Genomic DNA, 21,068 nt, shown 5'->3' with positions numbered 1-21,068 from the left:
TCTGTGCCTTAGGATTCCAACAATTCTTCTTCATGTGTCTTGTCATCCCACAATTCTAACACTTCATCTTGCCATTCCCTTTCGATTTGGATCTAGACTGAGAATTTTCTTTTTCCCGTTCAGAATTCTTTCCCTTGACAACCAACACATCTATAGATGTACCCTCACCATTGTCTTTCTTTCTCAACTTCTTTACATGAAGGGCTGAGATGATAGTTTCAACATTGATGGTATTCTATCGTGGATCAGCGTATCTACCAGATTCTCGAAAGATAATGAAAGAGAATTCTAAAGAATTAAGGCTTGATCTTCCTCTTCGATCTTAACCTCTGCATTTGTCAGTTTATATAAAAATTTACTAAAAGTTCTCATGTGTTCATTGATATCAAACCTCTTTGTCATCTAAAGATTATAGGATCGTTTCTTAATATACAAATGACTTCCTAATGATTTCTTCATCTACAAATTGTCTAGTTTCATCCATATCCTTGCGACAATCTTTTGATCCAAGCCATTGTAGAGAAATTTGTCCACTAGACACAATTACATCGAGGTTGTAATCCTCTTATCAAGTTCACTTCACTCTTCATTACTCATAAATGCAGGACGCTTTGCCTTACCAAGAAGAAAATATTGCAATCTTTATTGAACTAAGAGGCCTCTCATCTTCACTTTTCATAGTTCAAAATTATTTCTACTGGTGATCTTCTCCGTTTCATACTTCACGTTAGACCCTTTTGTTGACATGCTTCAAATTAGAACTCGAAACCCCAGAATTAGCTCTGATACCACTTGTTGGGGATCGTGAGGAAGTAAACCCGAATTTAATCAAATAAGATAAAATCAAACGCGAACAAAACACACAGAGAACTCACAAATTTTACATGAAAAACCCCTCATGGGAAAAAAAAACTACGGCACACAGCGATAAACAATCCACTATGAAATAATATTACAATAGATGGAGGGACTTACGGATTCGAAAAATTCCGAAATCCCTTCTTAAAATCCTAATTTAGCTATGAAACACCTTAAGAACTTCTTATAATTTACTTAGAATACTCTAATCTCGATTACACCTGATATATATACTATCACAGCCAGAATTAGACATAAATTACACACTTATGTAGTTCCGCGCACCCCGTCGATGGGACTTTCAATGGCATCAACAAACATCGAAGACTAGTTGATGACATCGAAGCCATATTCGATGGATCGAGTAGCAACTCCAAAACTGTCCAATGAGCAATTGGGATTTTTTCAAACTTTCTTGATGACATTGAGTATCTTGGTCAAATTGAAGACATCTAACAACATCTTTCCCTTCTGAATGGTAGGTAAATGTCTGAGGTCCTGTTTGGATGCACAAGTGAATCTAATAGGAAATGAGTTGGAGTAAGAGGAAATGACAAAAAATCAAATGACGCGTTCTAGCATGCATAATGAGCAAGTCACCCTCACATTTAAATTATATATATGAGTGATCTACTTCAAGTTTGACATGAAAGCAACCCAGTCGCAATTTCAAGTCCATACCCTCGATGAGAATCATACGGATATTTCAATTGGGTTCTCTCCACTTTGAAATTGTAATTCAACTCGATAACATATCCAAACGCACCCATCTTTTCAAAAAGCTGCAACCCATCTTCATTTAAAAGTGGCTTAGCTAGTTCTTGTAGTGTTCTTGTATGTGGAAGTTACATGGAACTAAAAATACCTCATTTTCATGTACTTAACTGTCAGATCTTGATAGGGAGTGATGGAGTCAACTCAGTGGTGGCGAAATGGCTGGGTTTCCAGAAACCTGCCTACACAGGGCGTTCGGCTGCAAGGGGCTTTACAGAGTTCCCAGAAGGCCATGGCTTCAAGCCCGAGTTCTTGCAGTACTTCGGAAATGGTTTCCGGTCTGGTTTCTTGCCTTGTGACGAAAGGACAATCTTCTGGTTTTTCACTCACAAATCGTCACCCCAATGTAAATCTCTCAATACCCGGATTATAGCTTTTGCCATTGTGTGTATGCTGTGTATCTAGTGGGGTTCCATCCCTTTGGTCCAGTACGCACTTTCAAATGGGTAGGGGTGGCAATGGGCTTGATTTGAGCTGCACCTGCCATGACACAAATAAGGCTCAAGGCCCGGCTTAGCCCTGGCTGAAATGACCTTACCCCAAGCTCCATACCAAAATCGGTTGGACCTTACGTGACAGCTCCAAGCTCGGCCCATAGCTACCCTTTACATGGGCTATCATGCAAAAATCACAATGAAGATATTTTCGCTTCGCATCCGAAGGTTGGTGTTCTTTTTACCTAGATTTCCATTTTCAAAGCTGTGAGTGGGATGGTTAGGAGTTAATGACCTGAAGCATCACTGTTTGGATGGTTAGGATCGTCTGATTGTCACAACCTTTCACTCCAAACATTTGGTTGATTGGAGCACCTGCGTCCAAATGCAGCTCTACTGATGTAACTCTGTTTCTCCGGGATGAGAGAGAGAGAGAGAGAGAGAGAGATGTACATGTACTGTTTGTGTGCCATTGCATTTTCACCATCTTTGAAATTTTTTGATGTGTTTCTTCTTTTGATAGTTAAAGATGTGGAAGAAAACCCAGCCAAGATGAAAGAGTATGTTCTGAGCAAGCATCGGAAAGCGCCTGAACAAGTATTGGGCATTCTGGAAAAAACCAAACTGGATACTATCATTTCCTCTCCATTGAGAGTAAGGTTTCCATGGGATGTTTTGTGGGGAGATACATGCAAGAACAATGTCTGTGTGGCTGGTGATGCGTTTCATCCAATGACTCCGGATCTCGGCCAGGGAGGGTGCTCGGCGTTGGAAGACGGCGTTACTCTGGCAAGGTGCATTGGGGAGGTCTTGTTGGGAAAATCCAGTGAAGAAGAAGAAGATGAATGTGTTAGGATAAGGAGGGGGTTGGATAAGTATGCCAAGGAGAGGAGATGGAGAGTCTTTGATCTCATCACTACTGCCTATCTATTGGGTTGGATACAGCAGGGCAGTGGGGTGGTGACGCGCTTCATGAGGGACAAGTGTTTTGCTGGATTGATGGCTGGGATGTTACTGAAGAAGGCCAACTTTGATTGTGGGACCCTGTCGAGGGATTAAAAGTGCAATGTTACCTGAATGAAATCTGACCCAATTTACACCAGACTTCTAGGCTTGGGTTCTGTTGCTTATACCGTATTCAATGAATGCCTATATAATTTAACTGCATTTTTGGGTTATGGACCCAACCATGTTACATCCCAATGGGAAAAACGGTCAGAAATTTGCCAACTTCCAAAAAAATTAGGTGGGCCACACGATTTTGAGCACAGTTATTCTTGATCATTATATACAGGGAAAATGTTCTATGAGGTCAAGCTTTGTGGGCCCCACTGTAATGTGTGTTAGACATCCACACCATCAATCATATGTACCCTTTCATGATGGGCCATGGGCCTAAACATCAAACCAATCCATGACTTAGATGGGCCACACCATAGACAACAATTGCAAGTGAATGCCCACCCATTGAAACCTTGTTTATAGCTAGGGCCCATTTAGATGTGGTTTAGACATCTAACCCATCCATTGTGTGTCCCCCTTGGATTAGGTGTCGTACCAAATTTAAGGCCATCGAAGCTCAGTTGGTGATTTTAGAGGCATGATTTTACATGGTTTCAAATTGTGTGGCCCACCTCAGTTTTAGATTTGGGACATCCATCATCCAGAGGAGACCCACTTAATGCACGGTGTGGATGTCCAATACACATCAGGGTTGGGCCCATAGAGCTCAATTGCATGGGAAGCTCCCATGAGGTTGACCTACTAGTAGTTTGGACTACAATTATAGTCTACCCAGAAAATAAAAATCATGAGTTATCATGTGGACCACACTTGTATTTTCCTATTTCTCAATAGTTAGAAATTGTTTTATATGGTATGATCCGCCTGATGAATGGATAGGGCTGATTTTTGCATAATAGGATCTTCGTGGCCGGCCCAACCTAATGAAAGGGTTGGATGTCACACATACAAATCAAGAGTGTACTTCTCTCTCTACGCACATAGTACCTTTTCCATATATTCGGGTACAAATTAGTAGGAAGGATTATTCTTTACAGCCTCATATTTCTAGCCTCTCGTGCTTAATTAGTTTCCTGTGACTGCCGTGTATCGGATCTCTCGTATGAGAAAACTCGCATGAAGTCTAGCAACGTGCATTCTTGATTTGTTATAATTACTGCTTTATTCCCTCATTATTACTCTCGAGCATAACGCTGAAAGTTATTGAGAAGGCAAAGTCATGAAGCTCAATACTTGTAATCCAATAAGGGGTCGTTTGGCACCATGGATTTGGGAGGATTTGAGGGGATTTCAAATCCCGTGTTGTTTGGCACCATAAAGTAACTGGGGGGTTTCAAATACAGGGGTTTCAAATCCCCTCAACCAGGGGTTTGAAATCCAAGTGAGACCTTGGATTACATCTAAAATCATTCCCATAGTCGCATGGGTAACATGTGTAAACTATTAATCCATTGGACACATGACCCACTAATGATATCCTAAAATAATTAGATTATCAATTGCATCACTATAATTACTTTAATACGATGACCAGCACCGTCCAAACATTGTCCATATAAATCAACGGTTAAAAATCATTAGTTAGTCACTTGGATGTGATCTTGTGCTTGTGGCCCACCTGAGACCTGAAATTTCATCATTTTTTGGCAAAGTATATATTTCAGCGGGCTTATTACAACCATTGTATCAAAAATTACATAAATTCACTAATTAGAGATATTAAAGCTGATTTAGTAATTAAATTCAAACCCCTACACATATACTACAAATAGCTACTTTTGGATTGAAGTTGATTCTCAATCTACCGTGCCAAACACAACAAGAGGATTTCAAATCCAGGGGGGGTTTCAAATCCATGCTCCTAAAAGAGAGTGTTTGCCTGGTTGACTACTGTGCTATACCTTGTATAGTTGTTGGACATACAGGCATTGTTATTCTGTTCCTGAATCTGAGGATAACCTATGATGCGTTACTACTATGGAACAGTTCATCCACATACCAATGACACCATTATCATCTCTTAATATCCCAAAACCATCTCGGCCCTCCATCTTCTATTTTGGTAGCACTTTCTCCTGTAAGCTTGAACACCTCTATGACATACCAGTATGCTAAGAACAAAATACTTGCTGTAAGTTAGCCAACTGCTAACCCTTATTCTTTGTATGCTAATGTTATGGGTAAAAATGAACTGGTCAGAAATATGAGGTGAGGTCGGATATCGATGCATGTCACGTGGGCGGATAGTACCAATCATGACCAATGAGCTCCTCATTGGTCAGAAAGCGATCACCCATTGTGCGTAGATTTGTCCACCCGACAACTCTGCCCGCCAGAAGATGAAGTACCTCTACTTCCTTTGGAAGAGGATGAGCGTCGAGCCCTCCCATGGTCCCATTCATTTCAGAAGTCCTGTTTAGATCTCTTGGAGAAGCCTCCGAAGTGCGATCCCATACAAGACTGAACATGGAGCTACTGTACTGGCACCGCTCAGAGACTTGCAAGGGAGTCCCTACACCGTATGATAAGATGAAGAGGATGGTCATCCCTGATGCCACCTAGGCTCCACCATAGGAGCTTAACTTCAATGTTTGGACACAGCCTTCATGGGCATGTCAATAATTTGGTCAAGGCACAAGGAGTCAATGCCGAAGACCTGATCCTATAACACGAATTGCAAATATTGGAAGGAAGCTCGACCATAGCCCACCAATGAGCCCAGCTCAGGGAGCTCCTCCTCAGGACGACTGTAAAGATCAGATTGGATGGTCGACCTCGGTCTACTATCACATGTGTTTTCAAATCCCGACCACTTGATCTTTTCATCACTGAGGATCTCGCAAAATGGTTAAGAAACGGTTGCAAAACACATGCCTATGATTTACGGAGCGTTTCTCTCCATGTAATCGACTCTTGGGGTCTAAACAGAGTCCCCATGTATAGTGAAAGGTTCGCACCAATAAACCCTCAAAACTACTAGACCCAAATTGCTTAATTCTGACTTAGGCATCGGAGGGTCCCCCTGCTATAACCAAGTTCTCCTTTGTTGTCTTCATGTATAGGTAATGTGAGGTCTAGCGAGGTTTAACCAAATTTTAGCATCAACAGTTTGCCGTTGCTTGTTTCAACAACATTAATGCCTTTCTTATCTTACTAGGGTTCTACGATGGCAAAATGAAAAAAGAAAGCTTTGACTACCATTCCTACCGCTATGCCTGCTCCACCAGAATCATCAGTAGAGCGACGCAGACAATCCTCTGAGTAACGAGATGATTCCTCTCCAGTGACACTTGCGCCTAGATCCCGTAACCGAAGAGGTCATTTGGTCTCTCTAGAGAATCGTGTTGAGAATTTGAACAACAACATAAATTGACTGATGCAAATCCTAGATAGATAAAACCCTCTCCCTAGTTACGAGGCAAAAGACAATGTTGCCACTAAGCAGTCCTAACCTCCGCGTGACCCCCTAATCCCATAGGAGGTTGGACCGCAATTATGGATACCCCTCTTAATGCCTACTTGAATCGTAAGAACAGCCGCTCTCGACACTTCTGACCTGCGTCACAAGCTAGAAAATCAAAGGTGTGAAAAAACTCCCAAGGCAGTAGGGGAAAATGAGGTTCCCTGGGAAGCGGATATTAAGGAGCTATAAGGTCAGATTAGCAACATATACCAAGCCTACCATGCACAAGTGCCGACCTCAATAGAAGCCATGAAACTGAACCACCATATACCAATAATATCATGAAAGCTTAGCTCCCGCCCAAATTCAGGATGCCACAGATTACCCCCTACCTCAGGTCCTCCGACCTGGTCGAGCATCTAGAATCTTTCAGGGCGTATATGAAACTTCATGGTGCCTCGACCGCGGTGATATGCATGGAATTCTACTTAACTCTGTCAGGAGCAACTAGAAAATGGTTTCGACAGTTAAAACTGAAATCCATCAGTTCATTCATGCAGTTAAGTAAAGTCTTCACTGCAAAATTCATTAGAGGAAAAGACAGGCGGAAGCCGGCGACCCACCTCCTTACTATCACTTAGAAGAAAGACGAGTTGTTGAAGGATTACATCAAACACTTCAACCAAGAAGCAATACAGATGGAGGGATATTCATATTAGATAGCTCTGGCCACTATGATGGCTGATCTTAAGGAGGGAAGATTTTTATTTTCAATTGGAAAAAATCCCCCGACGACATTGGCTGACCTCCTCTACCAAGCTCAAAAGTATTCCAATGCCGAAAAGCTGTTTAGCTCTTGTAAAGCCACTCGGAGCGCTGGGAGCTCGACTAAGGAAAAGAAGCGCAAAGAAGAGCCCCCTCTTAGTGTTAACAATAAGAGGAGAAGAGACGATGACTCGATAAGAAAATGTCCGAGTCGGTGATCTGAGAGCAAGTTTTGGTCTTACACCCCCTAAATACTACGCCTGAGTAGGTCCTCATGGAAGTTTGGGACAAAAGACTCTTGAAATGGCTAAATTAGATGAGGACTGATGCCGACAAGCGGGACAAGTGAAACAACTGTCACTTCCACCATGACCACGGTCATGCCACCAATGACTTTTTCGACCTCAAGGATGAGATTGAAGCCCTCATCCGTGACGGATGGGAGTATGTAAGCAGAAGGAAAGAACAGTCAGATCGGAGGAATGAACAACACGATAACAGGAATGACAACGAGGTTACGAGTGAAATCTGCACCATCTTTGGTGGGCCTGTGGGAGGAGGAGATTTGAACTGAGCTCGCAAGGCTCATACCTAGAGCATCATCCATAGTAGCTCTGAACACCATATCCACTTCACTTGCAGACCTTTAAAAGAGCAAAAGATGATCCCTTGCGAGCTAACGTTCACTAAAGAGGACGCTCGTAGAGTCCACCACCCCCATGATGATGCTCTACTGGTGGCCATGACTATGTCTAACCATAAGGTGTTTTAAATTTTGGTAGACACCGACAGCTCGACTGACATCCTCTTCACTGTCGCCTTCGACAAAATGGGGATTGGAAGGTCCCGACTCCAACCTATCCGAACCCCTCTACTTGGATTCATAGGAGAAAAAGGTCACTTCCGAAGGATTTATACTGCTTCTAGTCATTGCAGGAGAGGGACAAAAGTACATGACAATAATGATCAACTTTCTTGTGGTTGATTGTTCTTATGTCTACAACGTCATCCTCGGATGACCGTCCCTCAATGCCATGTGAGCAGTGGTTTTGACCTACCACCTCACGATGAAAATTTCAATTGAGCATGGTGTTGGACAGGTTAGAGGAGACTAGCGTAAAACTCGTCAATGTCACTCCACAGCTTTGAGAGCAGGCACACAATATCGTGCCATGGCCATCACTTCCCTCAACCCCCAGGAAGAATCGCTTAAGAGATGATTTCCTATGGAAGACCTTGTAGTTGTCCTCTTTTGCGAGTTCAACCCGACCTGTATTGTAAAGGTCAGCTCGCTTCTAGCCCCGAATATGCGGGATGAGATTATGAACCTTCTACGATGCCATGTTGACGTCTTCACATGGACCTATTAGGACATGCCCAACATCAACTCAAAAGTAATGGTCCACAAGTTAAACATTGATCCCAACCACCAACCGGTGAGGTAGAAGCGATGAGTCTTTTAACCGGAACGATACACCATCATTGGGGAGGAGGTTGGAATGCTCCTGGAAGTTGGGTTCATTGAAGAAGTCTACTATCCTGACTTGATCACCAACGTTGTCCTGGTGAAAAAGTCCAATGGGAAATGGCGGGTTTGCATTGACTACACAGACATGAACAAGGCTTGTCTTAAAGATAGTTTCCCCCTCCCGAGGATCGATTAGCTGGTCGACAATACAACAGGGCACGAGCTCTTAAGCTTCATGGATGCATATTCAAGCTATAATCAGATCGTCATGCACCCGTATGACAAGAAGAAGACAACCTTCGTCATTGACAATGGGCTTTACTATTACAAAGTTATGCCCTTTAGACTGAAAAATGCTGGGGCCATGTACCAAGGGCTTGTCAACAAAATGTTCACCCAATAAATTGGGCACTCTATGGAGATTTACATTGATGACATGCTCGTCAAGAGCATCAACGTAGCAGGTCACTCCACCAGCCTTGAGGAGATGTTCACAATCTTGAGAAAATATTAAATGATGCTGAACTCGAGTAAGTATGCCTTTGGCGTCATCTTGGGAAAATTCCTCAGTTTTTTGGTAAGTCAGAGGGGAATTGAGGCCAACCCTAACAAAATACAAGCTCGTTTAAACATGAGCTCTCCTAGAAGAACGAAAGAGATTTAGTGCCTCACTGGCAGGGTCACTACTTTTATGCGCTTCGTCTCCCGGGCTACTGACAAGTGTCTTCCATTCTTCCATCAGTTAAAAAGAAAAATAAAGGTAGAATAGACCGATGACTGCGAGTTAAGTGTTTCAACAACTCAAGCAGTCTTGGGCTCACCTCCTTTGCTCTCCAAACCTGAGCAAGGGGGGTTCGCTGCTACTCTATCTGACAGTCTCCGCTGTAGCGTTAGCTCGGCCCTCATCCGGAAGTAAGGGAGTAAGCAACTCCTAGTTTACTACTTCAGTAAAACACTAGTCCCAGCCGAGACCAGATATCTCAACATCGAGAACCTTGCCCTGGCTTTGATAGTGTCATCTTGTCACCTCCACCCCACTTCCAGGCCCACATAATCATAGTCCCAACCAATCAACCTCTCTGCCAAGTGCTCAAAAAGCCCAAGTTGTTGGAAAGGCTCACAAAATGGGTAATTGAGCTCAACAAATTTGACATCAATTATCAGCCCTAGACCGCCATTAAGGGTCAAGTGGTTGCCGACTTCATTGTTGAATTAACCAATGGATAAAACTTAGAAGCTCCAATCGATTCGAACAGTGAAGCCGACCGACAGGTCTGGACGTTTTAACGTCGATGGTTCTTCCAACTCTAAAGGCAACAGGACTGGGATAGTCCTTGAGGAACCTGACCAAACTTGCACATAATATGCCTTGAGATTTGGATTTCAAACGTCGAATAATGTGGTAGAATACGAAGCATTGCTTGTAGGACTCAGGTTGGTGGCAACAATGGGGGCCCAAACACTAAAAGTTCATAGCGATTCTCAGCTCATCGTCAACTAAGTCGCCATCGAATACCAGGCCAAAGAGGAAAAAATGATCGCTCATCTTCAGAAAGCCTGAGAACTCATCAGTAAGTTTCGAAGATGTGAAGTTGTCTTGGTCCCTAGAGCAAAAAATTACAAAGTAGATGTGTTAGAAAAGTTGGCCATGGAGACCGAAGACGACATCTCGAAATCAATCCCCATTGAGTTCTTGTTAGATCTGAGCATTTACAAACTTGACCTAGAGATGACTTGTCTCGTCATCTCAACCCCGAGCTCGATGGACCCAATCACCGAGTATCTTTGGGAAGGAAAATTACCCAAATATATGCTCGAGGCACGTATGATCCAGGCTGGGTCGGCTCGACATACCATGGTGGGAGACACCCTCTACAAAAGGGTTTTTCTTTACCCTACTTAAGGTGCCTCCGACTTAAGGAGGTCGAGTATGTCTTGAGAGAAATACATGAAGGAATTTGTGGTAATCATTCCAACAGTCGAGCCCTTGCCCATAAGGTCATTCGACAAGGATACTTTTAGCCGATCATTTAAGAAGATGCCAAGCAATATACCCGGAGATGAGACAAATGTATAAGATTCACAGCTGACCCCCATGATCGGACCATGGACATTCTCCCAATGGGGAATAGACAACATCGGTCCATTGCTGATGGGCAAAGGTCAGACCAAGTTCGCTATCAACTACTTCACCAAATGGGCTGAGGCTGAGCCGTAACCAAAGATTATCGAGAAGCAAGTCACTGACTTTATCTGGAAAAATATCATATGCTAGTACATGATTCCACATATAATCATCTTGGACAAGGGTAAACAGTTCGACAATGATCGGTTCTGAGGCATGTGTGAAAGACTCAGAATTCATAATGCTTATTCGTAACCTTGACACCCTCATGCTAATGGCCAATTGGAGGCGGTTAACAAGATAATAAAAAGCTACCTCAGAACGAAGCTCGAAAAGGACAAAGGGGCCTGGGCCGAGGAGCTTCCTCATGTCCTCTGGGCATACCAAACTACTTCTCAGACATCTATAGGAGAAACTCCCTTCTCCTTAGCCTTTTGGGGCAGAGGCTGCCCTTCAAGTTGAAATAGGGCTCTTAACAGCATGAGTCCCCATAGCCTTTAGGGTAGAGGCCGTCTTTCTCGGACAAAACTCAAAATGCTGAACAAATGGCCTTGAGCTTCGATCTACTTGAAGAAAAGAGGGAACAAGCATAACTTAAGGTCATGGCTCGTTAGCAATAAGTTGCCTGGTTCTACAATTCTCAAGTAAAAGTATGAAGGTTCCAGGCGGGAGACCTAGTCCTCCGCAGAACCTTTCAAAATACCAAGGAGCCCGATTCAGGGACCATAGGGCCGAACTGGGAAGGGCCCTACAGGATAACGAGTACGACCCGACCAAGGGCATATCGACTTGAAGATATGGATGGGCGAGCTCTATCACACCTATGGAATGCGGAACACCTGAAGATCTACTACCTGTGAAGACTAATCAGGTCTTTGATCGAAAATAATTGACCTGTAAGGTCAGAACGACTTTTCTACTTATATTATGAAATCTACAATAAAAGTTCCTTAGGTCAGGAGATTTAAGTTTCTACTTGTTGTTTTAGCTACTCGAAATACATGACCTATTATGAGGACTTCTCTTAGTGCAAGGGAAAGTAATCCTCTTATCAAACTTCTCGGCCTATTGTGAACATGTCGGTGTAGTTAATTCTTCTTATGTTCTACAAGGGTAGGACTTCCTCAAAGAAAAGGGAAGAACTCCTTCCAAACACTTCGACCACCTGAATGGCACAACTGACTTACTGGTATAATCAACATGCGACACTCGACTTACTAAAACTTAAAAACATAACACGTGAGGAATACGCACACCAAAGATTCTCCTTTTATTAATAATAAAAAAAGAATTACATCAAAAGGATTGCAGGAAGAAGGGTTAGGAGAGGCTAATCCCCCTAAGGAGGCTGCTCGACTTCTACTAGGGTTGGGTCCTTGGCTTCTTGTAGGGTTGGGTCCTCTGTTGGACTATCTTCAAGGCCACTCAAGTCGAGCTCGGGGTATCATTCTTTGATGTCCTCAAGACATTTATTATACCCATAGTTATACAGTAGCTCCTTTTCGTTTGCTCACTCTTTCGAGGCCTTGATTTCCTCCACCATCACTACTCGAGCCGATGGGATGGATGCCTCAACTTCGGCCAGCTTCGTTGTTGAGGTAACCTTCACCTTGGCCAGTTCGACCTTTAGCCTAGCAGCCTTAGACTTCGTCCCATCCAGGTGCAACTGCAACACCTCCAAATTGGCCTTTGCCTAAGTTTCCCCCTTCTAGGTCTCCTCCATCTCGATCTTCAGAGCTGTCAGCTCCTCCCTAGATTTCTTCAAGGCAGATCGCAACTAATCAGCCTTTGTAGTCTTGGTTTGAAGCATCACCTCTGCTTCTTCACATTCCCTTCCGATGCATATCATTGCTTGACAAGAGGATAAGATAACATGGGCGAGCTAAAAAGAAATTGAAGAATATACCTCAGATAATGTCAACTTACGAAAGCAAGTGCCATGCAAAGAAAGAGCTCTACCTTATAGAGAATCGCCACCTCGCTTTGAAAGGTGACTAGATGAGTCTTCATTAGGCTGTGATCTCAGCCTTAGGAACGTGCCGGGTGACCTAGGGGACAAGACCTTGCGTATAGTACGCCTGTAGAAAGGGGCCCTCCTGAGCTTCACCCACATGCTGACCAGATGAGCTGCCCTCCTGAACTTGGGCTCCGGGGGGCTGAGACTTGTTGGCCTCGGGGAGCTAAGACTCGATGGAAGGAGTAATCTCCTATGCTGGGGAGGGTTCTAAATCCACCACCCCCGGAGCCCTCAGAGGATTTGTGCTGGTAGGGGAGCCCTGAGAAGCCCCTTTGATGGCAGATGAGCTCGACTGCTCCACTGCGAGCTGACCTGCATCCGACGTAGATCTCCCTTTCGTGTTTGTGGAAGAGCTTGCCCATTGCTTGGCGGGGGGTATGACCACCCTCCTCTTTGAAGGCGGTTTCTTCTGGGCCAGTTCGGCATCATAAGGGATATTGTACCGAACATTGTACTTTCGGTGGTACCGAATTAGATCTTGAAGTTGCTGGATAAAATTTGTTACTTTTGGTGGCATCGAACATTATACTTCGGTAGGAGTCAGTGAGACTGAATGTCCAGTCGATGGTACCGAATTAACTTGGAATGCTGCTGGATTGTTTTGGGCACTTTCGGTGGCACCAAATGTATATTCGGTGGCACCTTCTCCAACTAAATTTGAGATAGTATTTTCATATTTGAATCTTTGTCCATCAATTCATTCAATAACTTGGAACTTTCTAAAGCCAACTTTAGAATGATGGGAAATATGAGCTTAGAATGACTTGTATAGATGATCTAAGTAGGTTTTCGTATTATGGGTCAAAGTCATCTATAGGTAAGATCCAGATTGTAGAAGCTTCTTTGTACTTAACTTGGGCTTCTACTCCAATCGCATCGTCGGTCTTCATTTGCTAAGGACTTATCCGACTACTTGACATAACTAGTCACATGATTGACAAACAAGAGTGCAGAGATGGGTGCACTAACCATCTCCCCCTTTGTCAATTACATGACAAAACAACCTAACCTATGACAGTGTTATGGTTCGTACCAATGACATACCAAAACAATGAAAGATTACATATCAATATACCAATTCACAACTCAAAACAATTTGGACATGTAACACAATAATGTTTCTCTCCCGTAGTTTCTTCCATGATCAACCTGTAACAAGAAGGAACCAATTCTGCAGAAAATAACGGATTGTTTTGGTGGGTAGGTTTCTTCTCCCCCCTTTTGTCAGTCATTGGCAAAGGGTTTACCAATAAGTAAGCCAATAACAAAGATATGACAAAGCTTAGTGGAGAGAAAGGGAAGACATGCAAGGCACAAATAGTTAGAAAAACAGGGAATATAGAAACAATATGTGACAAGTGCATTAAAAAAATATAACCATGAAGCAGAATAAATGGTATGAGCATCAAGATATCATGATGAATTCATCAAAATTACTACCCCAAGCTTGGGTAGAATCATTCATCATCCAAAAAGAAACCAAGCCCTTAAGGGCATAAGAATCCAAAACAAAAGTATTAATAACAACACAGATCATAGGAAGTATTATTTATAAGATCCGCTCTCATATGGAGGGATATAAGTGCAGCAAGACAGAAGCAGCTCCATAATGTGCTCTCCAGTATGTTGAAGAGCATCAAGACACAATTCAATCCCAGAGAGCCGATATCCACACTGCTGAAGGTGAGCTTTTATATTTGATTGTCCATCAAGAAGAATACAGATCGGATCGTTCTGACGAAGAAGGCGCCCTATGCTGACTGAAATTGGACTTAGTGCAAGCATGAGAGTGCAACATGAGTCCTAGGCAGTGACCATTAGAGTGTTTTAAGCTTCTTCGCCACTCCTGCATTCATGATTCTCCTTAAGTGTAGGTGCAGTCACATTCAGTTGAATTAGAGTTTCCTTGGTAAAGCACACGGCATGATATACCGTATCATGGGTAGGTGGCAAGCCAAGAAATTTTGAGAGTTTGCAGATAACACTTGAAAAGGGAAGGCTAGTACAATGAACGCCCTTGACTACGAAGATCAACTATTTTAAGATAAGAGTGGGTAGGCATACTTCAATCCCCTGAAAGATGTCATACAGGATATTCAGAACAAATGGAGAGATCGAATCTCCCGAAACATCACATGGGTATGCATTGGTACTTAGAATGTTATGCAATACTTTTGTGGTTGAGTCCAAATGCGATGAATGGAGATAGATTTGTTTGTTCCAGGGAATTGTTGAACCATCACATAGTAATCTAGTTAATTCACCCCAAACACCTAGATGATTTAAAGGATGATTAGTTGGAGAAATGTGTGTAACTCTGATGTGCAATAATTTACTCAGCACCAAAGGAATGATCTCCTTGGTTTTATTCATAAAGTTGCTGCTGATTGATGGAGGATCATCCTGAGTGTCATGATAGGAGTTTAAGAATTGATGAATGAGGTAATATTGGACCTCTCCTCCAAAGTATAATAGATTATCCCACCCAATTGATCCTAAGTAGAGATTAATCTCATCTGGTTTGACGAGAATGAGATCTGATCCATCTATCAAAGACAGTTTTGTTTGACATAGCCATTTCGATAGGATTTGAATAGGGAGAGTGACAATTGTTAGTTCTTCTAAAGGGGTTTTCTCCCCTTGCAGGAGCCTTGCCTTTGTCTTTAACCATTGTTATGTTATAACCATGTATTGGAAATATTAAGATAATCAACCAATCGTAATAGTATTCAAATATTAGACACAAAAAAGACAAAACTCTAGATTGCAGATATAATGATAAGGGCAAGTGAAGTATTTCAGTAAGAATTGAATCATGCATATATAGCATCAGTAGTAAGCAAGGATAATATTTTCAATAAAAGGTCATACTGTTATGAAGGCAAGATTCAATATCGATTGAAGCCATGAGTAACCCATGATTAGTTAAGGTAAAGCATGTGTTTTCAGAAATAGCTTCTCTAAAGATGAAATTTCTTTAGCACCAAAATGAGGTTTAAACCTCAGATTTACTAATCATACTACAGATCAGCTTCCAAAAGAATAAATGATTAATGTATCAATATACCAACAAAAATATGTTTCTAGATATAAACCAAAGTATATAAAAAATTCGCACTACACACAAGAATGTATATTGATCCTAACATTCAGTTAATCTAGGAAGAGCCACCAACAACATCATCTTGTGGGCATGATAGATATGCCGCAATTTGTTCCACCAATTGTTGGAGTGAGTGGAGCTTCTCTTCCATTGACATCACCATCACACCAAGTCTCGATTGCTCCTCCAAAATTTGCATGAGAGTATCATTCTAAGGGGTAGACGCTGTGCGGGCAGAGGTTGGTGGATGAGTATCTTCCTCAACTGGTTCATCCTCCTTGTCCAGAAATTCTTCTTCTATGGATATCGTATTAACAGATTCATGCACAAAAGAGAGATTCATTTTCCTGATACCGTGCACATTGATTTCTAGGGCAGATAGGGATTCACCTTCAGGCACACTGAACCCATGTTGATGGGTCAACTTGCATAACAAATGTCTGAAAGGTATTGCTGTGGAGTTGGAGTCGAACCCTAAAACTATTTAATCGTATATTAGAGTGGGTAGACATAATGGCTCCCCTTTACCAATGTGATATAGGGTCTCCATCATGAATGGTGTGAGCTCAATGTGCTTACTGTATCTAGGATAGATGTTGAAAATGCAGATTAGATGAAGTATACAGTAATCATGGGACATATTTATAGCTTGCAGTGCATTCCCATGATGCCAAGGTACATTGTTCCCATTACACAAGAATTTAGTCTAAACAACCCCTTTTTACTTTTGTGGGTTCAGTGGGTTGTTTGGAGCCCAATGGTATCCCTATGAGAGTTGAAACGTGATATGGAGTGATTTTAACTATTCGACCATCGCAATCAACTTCAAAGCCCCTAGATAGTGTGCAATGAGACAAGAATGATCAGACCAAGGTTTCATTTACTAGTCCCTCAAAAGATGGAACTGATAGCCATCCTTAGCGGGAAATAATTTTCTGAACTTTAAAATTTTCAAGACAGTTCACATCTACTCTTGTTTCACATACAATCATTCTCTTCAAAAATTTGGTAGCAATGGGTCTAGAAGAGTTAGGGTTTGAAGAAGATGAGGGTCTAAACGATTGGCTAGGGTGTTGTCCATGCTTTGGGACACAGAGTTTTTACCTAGTTCTGGTTGATTCTTCTATATCATGCTTAATCTTGGATCGGCTTTCTCTAGGCGAAGATGACTCCGTTTTATGGAAATGAAGTGGAATGATTAAGACCTATTAAGAGAAGATAAACCTAAGGCAAATGATCCTAGTTTTTTGAGATGTAAAGAGAAAGCACTAGGAGATACCTTAGATTGTGTTGATTTTGGTTCCCCAACCCTTTAGCAGAACTTGGAAAGAAACAAGAGAAGTGATAGTCTAAACAAAACTAAGTAGTGAGGGATTTAAATAACTAGACGCAGTTCGATTTTGGTAGCATCGAAGGCAAGTTCGGTGCCATCGAAATATCCCTAGAACACAAAAATTTGCAATTGTAGATTTTCCTATTATGTATATAAATATGTTGTGTTCTAAGGTAGAATTCCATGATAAGTGAAAGAGTGAAAATCTTGCATGGAATTTCCAAAATGGCTAGAGGATAAAGAAATCCTCAGATTTAACATTTCGACCAATCGTAAGGCTTAATCCTTTGATTTACTTGTGTTCAGATATGAAGCAACAATTCTTCTAATTTACCAAGAATGCTTATATTGGAGGCATGATCCTCAGATATACCTATTCAGCTCAAGTGGACCCCTGGGGCCCCTTCTCAAAATTCTTAAGGGGATGATGTGGTGTGAGCTAATCGACTGTACATTTGGCTCGCATCCTTCATTCCAATATGCTTATCCTCTATCTTGTTCTTTAATTTGGGAATGACTGTAGTCATAGATGCCATAAGTATTTTTAGTGAATTTTGGTCATCATCAATTTTGGACTCATTGTTTTCAGAGTTTGAGTCATCTGTGTCAACCCATGTGGCTGCTATGGGTTTTCCTTTTAATTTTCTTGCTGGACATTCAGTTAATATATGTCTATACTTTTAGCAATTAAAACACAGGGGTTCTTTTGACTTTCTAAAAGATTTGCCTATTTGGCATTTGTTGTCCGGTTGTTTCCCCTTAAAGGCTTTTCCACGGTTCTTGTTGAAAAATCTTTTGAACTGTTTAGCCAAAAGAGCCACTTCTTCATCATCATCTTCATTTTCAGTTTCTTCTTCTTCCATTATGGTTTTAGAAAATTTAAGAACATTGTGTTTTGACTTTGTGGGTGGTTTGAAATGCAACTCAAATGTTTGTAAAGAACCCACAAGGTCTTCAACTTTCATTTCATCAATGTTCCTACATTCTTCTATTGTGGTGACTTTGGAGTTAAATCGTTTTGGTAGGGATCTTAGAATTTTCCTACAAATTTTCGGCACCAAAATTTTCTCCCCTAGTCCCCCCATGGAGTTACATATGATATTCAACTTTGTAAAAAATTCCATGAATGTCTCATGTTCTTTCATTCTTATATTTTTGAATTGAGATATCAATATGTAGCTTTGATCTTTTTACTGTGTTGGTTCCTTCATGGGTTATTTGTAATAAATCCCATGCTTCTTTTAAAGTTCCACACATGTAGATTTGATTGAACACATCTTATGAGACTCCACAATAAATAACATTCATGGCTTTAGCTTCATATGATTTCATTTTTTTATCATATTGAGTCCATTTCTTTTTTGGTTTCAGTTTGGAAATAGTTGTATTGTTTTCTAGTACCACTTGTTCAGTTGGTGGTACATATCCTTTTTCAACAATTTTCTAAACTTCATGATCCAAAGCTCGTAGAAAATAAGACATCCTGGACCTCCAATAAGGATAATTTGAACTATAAACAGGAGGAGGTCAGGAGATGGTTGGTCCTTCTCCTTTCATCATTGTTGTAACGTCTTGTTAGGATCTCCCTCTAGGTTGTTAGACCTTTAAGAGGAACCTCACTCTGATACCAATTGAAATTACGGTTTAGACCGTTGTAGTAAAAGTATGGAATAGTCCAAGGGGGGGGGGGGGGGGTTGTGGTAAATATGATTTTTCAATGATTATACCAATTTAAAACTTTATTGCCTAACTTAAACATATTTGCAATTAAACTAAGCAAGAAAATATAACTCTAAAGGCTTCCAAGCCAATAGAGGGTCCAATCATAAAGGCTACTCAGGATATACAAATAAAGCGACTAGCCTATAATATTGTGAACTTGTGTGTGGAATGTGCTACCTATCAATCTTAAGCATTCATCTAATCATGCATAAATAATCAAGCATTCAAACTTATATAATCATGATTAAGTAAATGCGCAAATGACAATTCCAAATACAAGGATGTATAGTGGTTCGGCTACGTACCTACTCCACTCCCGACAACCGCACTCTCTCTTAGAGTGTGCCGGATTTCACTATTAATGGTTTTAAATTAGGTTCACCATAAACCTTTACAACCATATACAAAAACTCCAATTTATGCTCTATACATGAGAAAATGTCCTACATTAAGAACCTATGTTTAAGCCCCACGACCAAGGTCCCACAGTAAGCACCTACGTTTAGGCCACACAGGCCAAGATCCCACACAAGGCACATATGTTTAGGCACATAGGCTAAGGTCCCACACAAGACACCTATGTTTAGGCACACAGGCTTAGGTCCCACACAAGGCACCTAAACAAGTTTGACTCTTAACAATGACACTTACTTGTCGGAATGAGTCCTCTTTTGTAGCTTGTCTTGGTTTGCTTGATCTTCGTTCTCTTGTGCTTGAATCAGCTCCCCAATGCTCCCCTGATCATGATGCTGTGGTTTTCCTGTTGTTTCAGCTTCACGATCAAGTACCTTGCATATGATGTTCTTATTAAGGTAACCAAGGTAATGGGAGTGGGTTGAATCTCCTATCAAAAGTTATAAATGGATTTCCTAAGATGTTCAACTAATGGATGTTTTAGAGTATCATGAAGACTAAGGATTTGCCAATGGGTTTGGTTTTTATACTATAGAACAGGTTAGAGATCATGTTTTTCATAATAGGAGGTATGAATGCTCATTGAAGTCAATCACAATGAAGAAACATGAATCTCGTGTGGGTAGAGTCTAGGATGAGTGAATAAGCTTGGGATGCACTAGAGACTTTGGAATACCTAAATCCACGGTTTCATAAAGTTTTGGGGTCTTATATTTATAAAAAAAAAGTCCCAACGGATCTATAATGGTTAGTTTTCAGTTCTACCGAGTGAACCTTCAGTGGCATCGAACTGCAATCGGTGGCACCGAAATATCACTCGATGGTATCGAATTAGATCCTAAAGTTGCTGGATGCAATTCGTTACTTTCGGTAGCACTGAACACTGTACTTTGATAGGAGTCGGTGGGACTAAAAGTCCAGTCGGTTGTATCGAATTAACTTGGAATGCTGCACCACTGTTTTGGGCACTTTCGATGGCACTGAAGGTATATTTGGTGGCACCTTCTCAAACCAAATTTGAGACATTTTTTTCTTGTTTAAATCTTTGTCCATTAATTCATTCAACAACTTGGAACTTTCTAAAGCCAACTCTAGAATGATGGGAAATATGAGCCTAGAATGACTTGTACAGGTAATCTAAGTAGGTTTTCCTATTATGGGTTTAAATCATCTATAGGTAAGATCCAGTTCGTAGAAGCTTCTTTCTACTTTGAACTTGTAGCTTGGGCATCTGCTCCAGTTGCATCATCGATCTTCATTTACCAAGGACCCATCCAACTACTTGACATAACTAGTCACGTGATTGACAAGTAAGAATGCAAAGGTGGGTGCACTAACAGTCCCCACAAACTTGCTCCCTATCCAACCAATTCCGCTCATTCAAGTCCATCTCCTCTTAGACACATACGCACTCCCCATTCCCATCATAACCTTTATGGATATGGGTGCTTCTTCTTTTATTCTCGATCAAGCCTAGATATTGCATATTTATCCTCACAATTGCACTAGTTTCCATGCATTTAAATTAAAAAGGAGAGCTAGCAATACCCTAGAGAGAGAGAGAGGGGGGGGGGGGGGGGGACAATGCCAAATAATCAAAATAAATGTGGAATATGTAAAGAATACAAA

The 21,068-nt window shown here is 41.5% G+C and overlaps 1 pseudogene; it reads left to right on the top strand.

Annotated features, from left to right (window-relative positions):
* The window catches only part of LOC131237180 (monooxygenase 2-like), a 44,656-nt pseudogene extending 41,423 nt beyond the window's left edge, over nucleotides 1-3,233 (top strand).
* Nucleotides 3,234-21,068: the final 17,835 nt, after the last annotated feature.

Source organism: Magnolia sinica, chromosome 2 (assembly GCF_029962835.1).
Source record: "Magnolia sinica isolate HGM2019 chromosome 2, MsV1, whole genome shotgun sequence".
NCBI lineage: Eukaryota > Viridiplantae > Streptophyta > Magnoliopsida > Magnoliales > Magnoliaceae > Magnolia > Magnolia sinica.
Note: the sequence above shows the minus strand (reverse complement) of the source record. Positions and strands in the feature narration are given on the sequence as shown.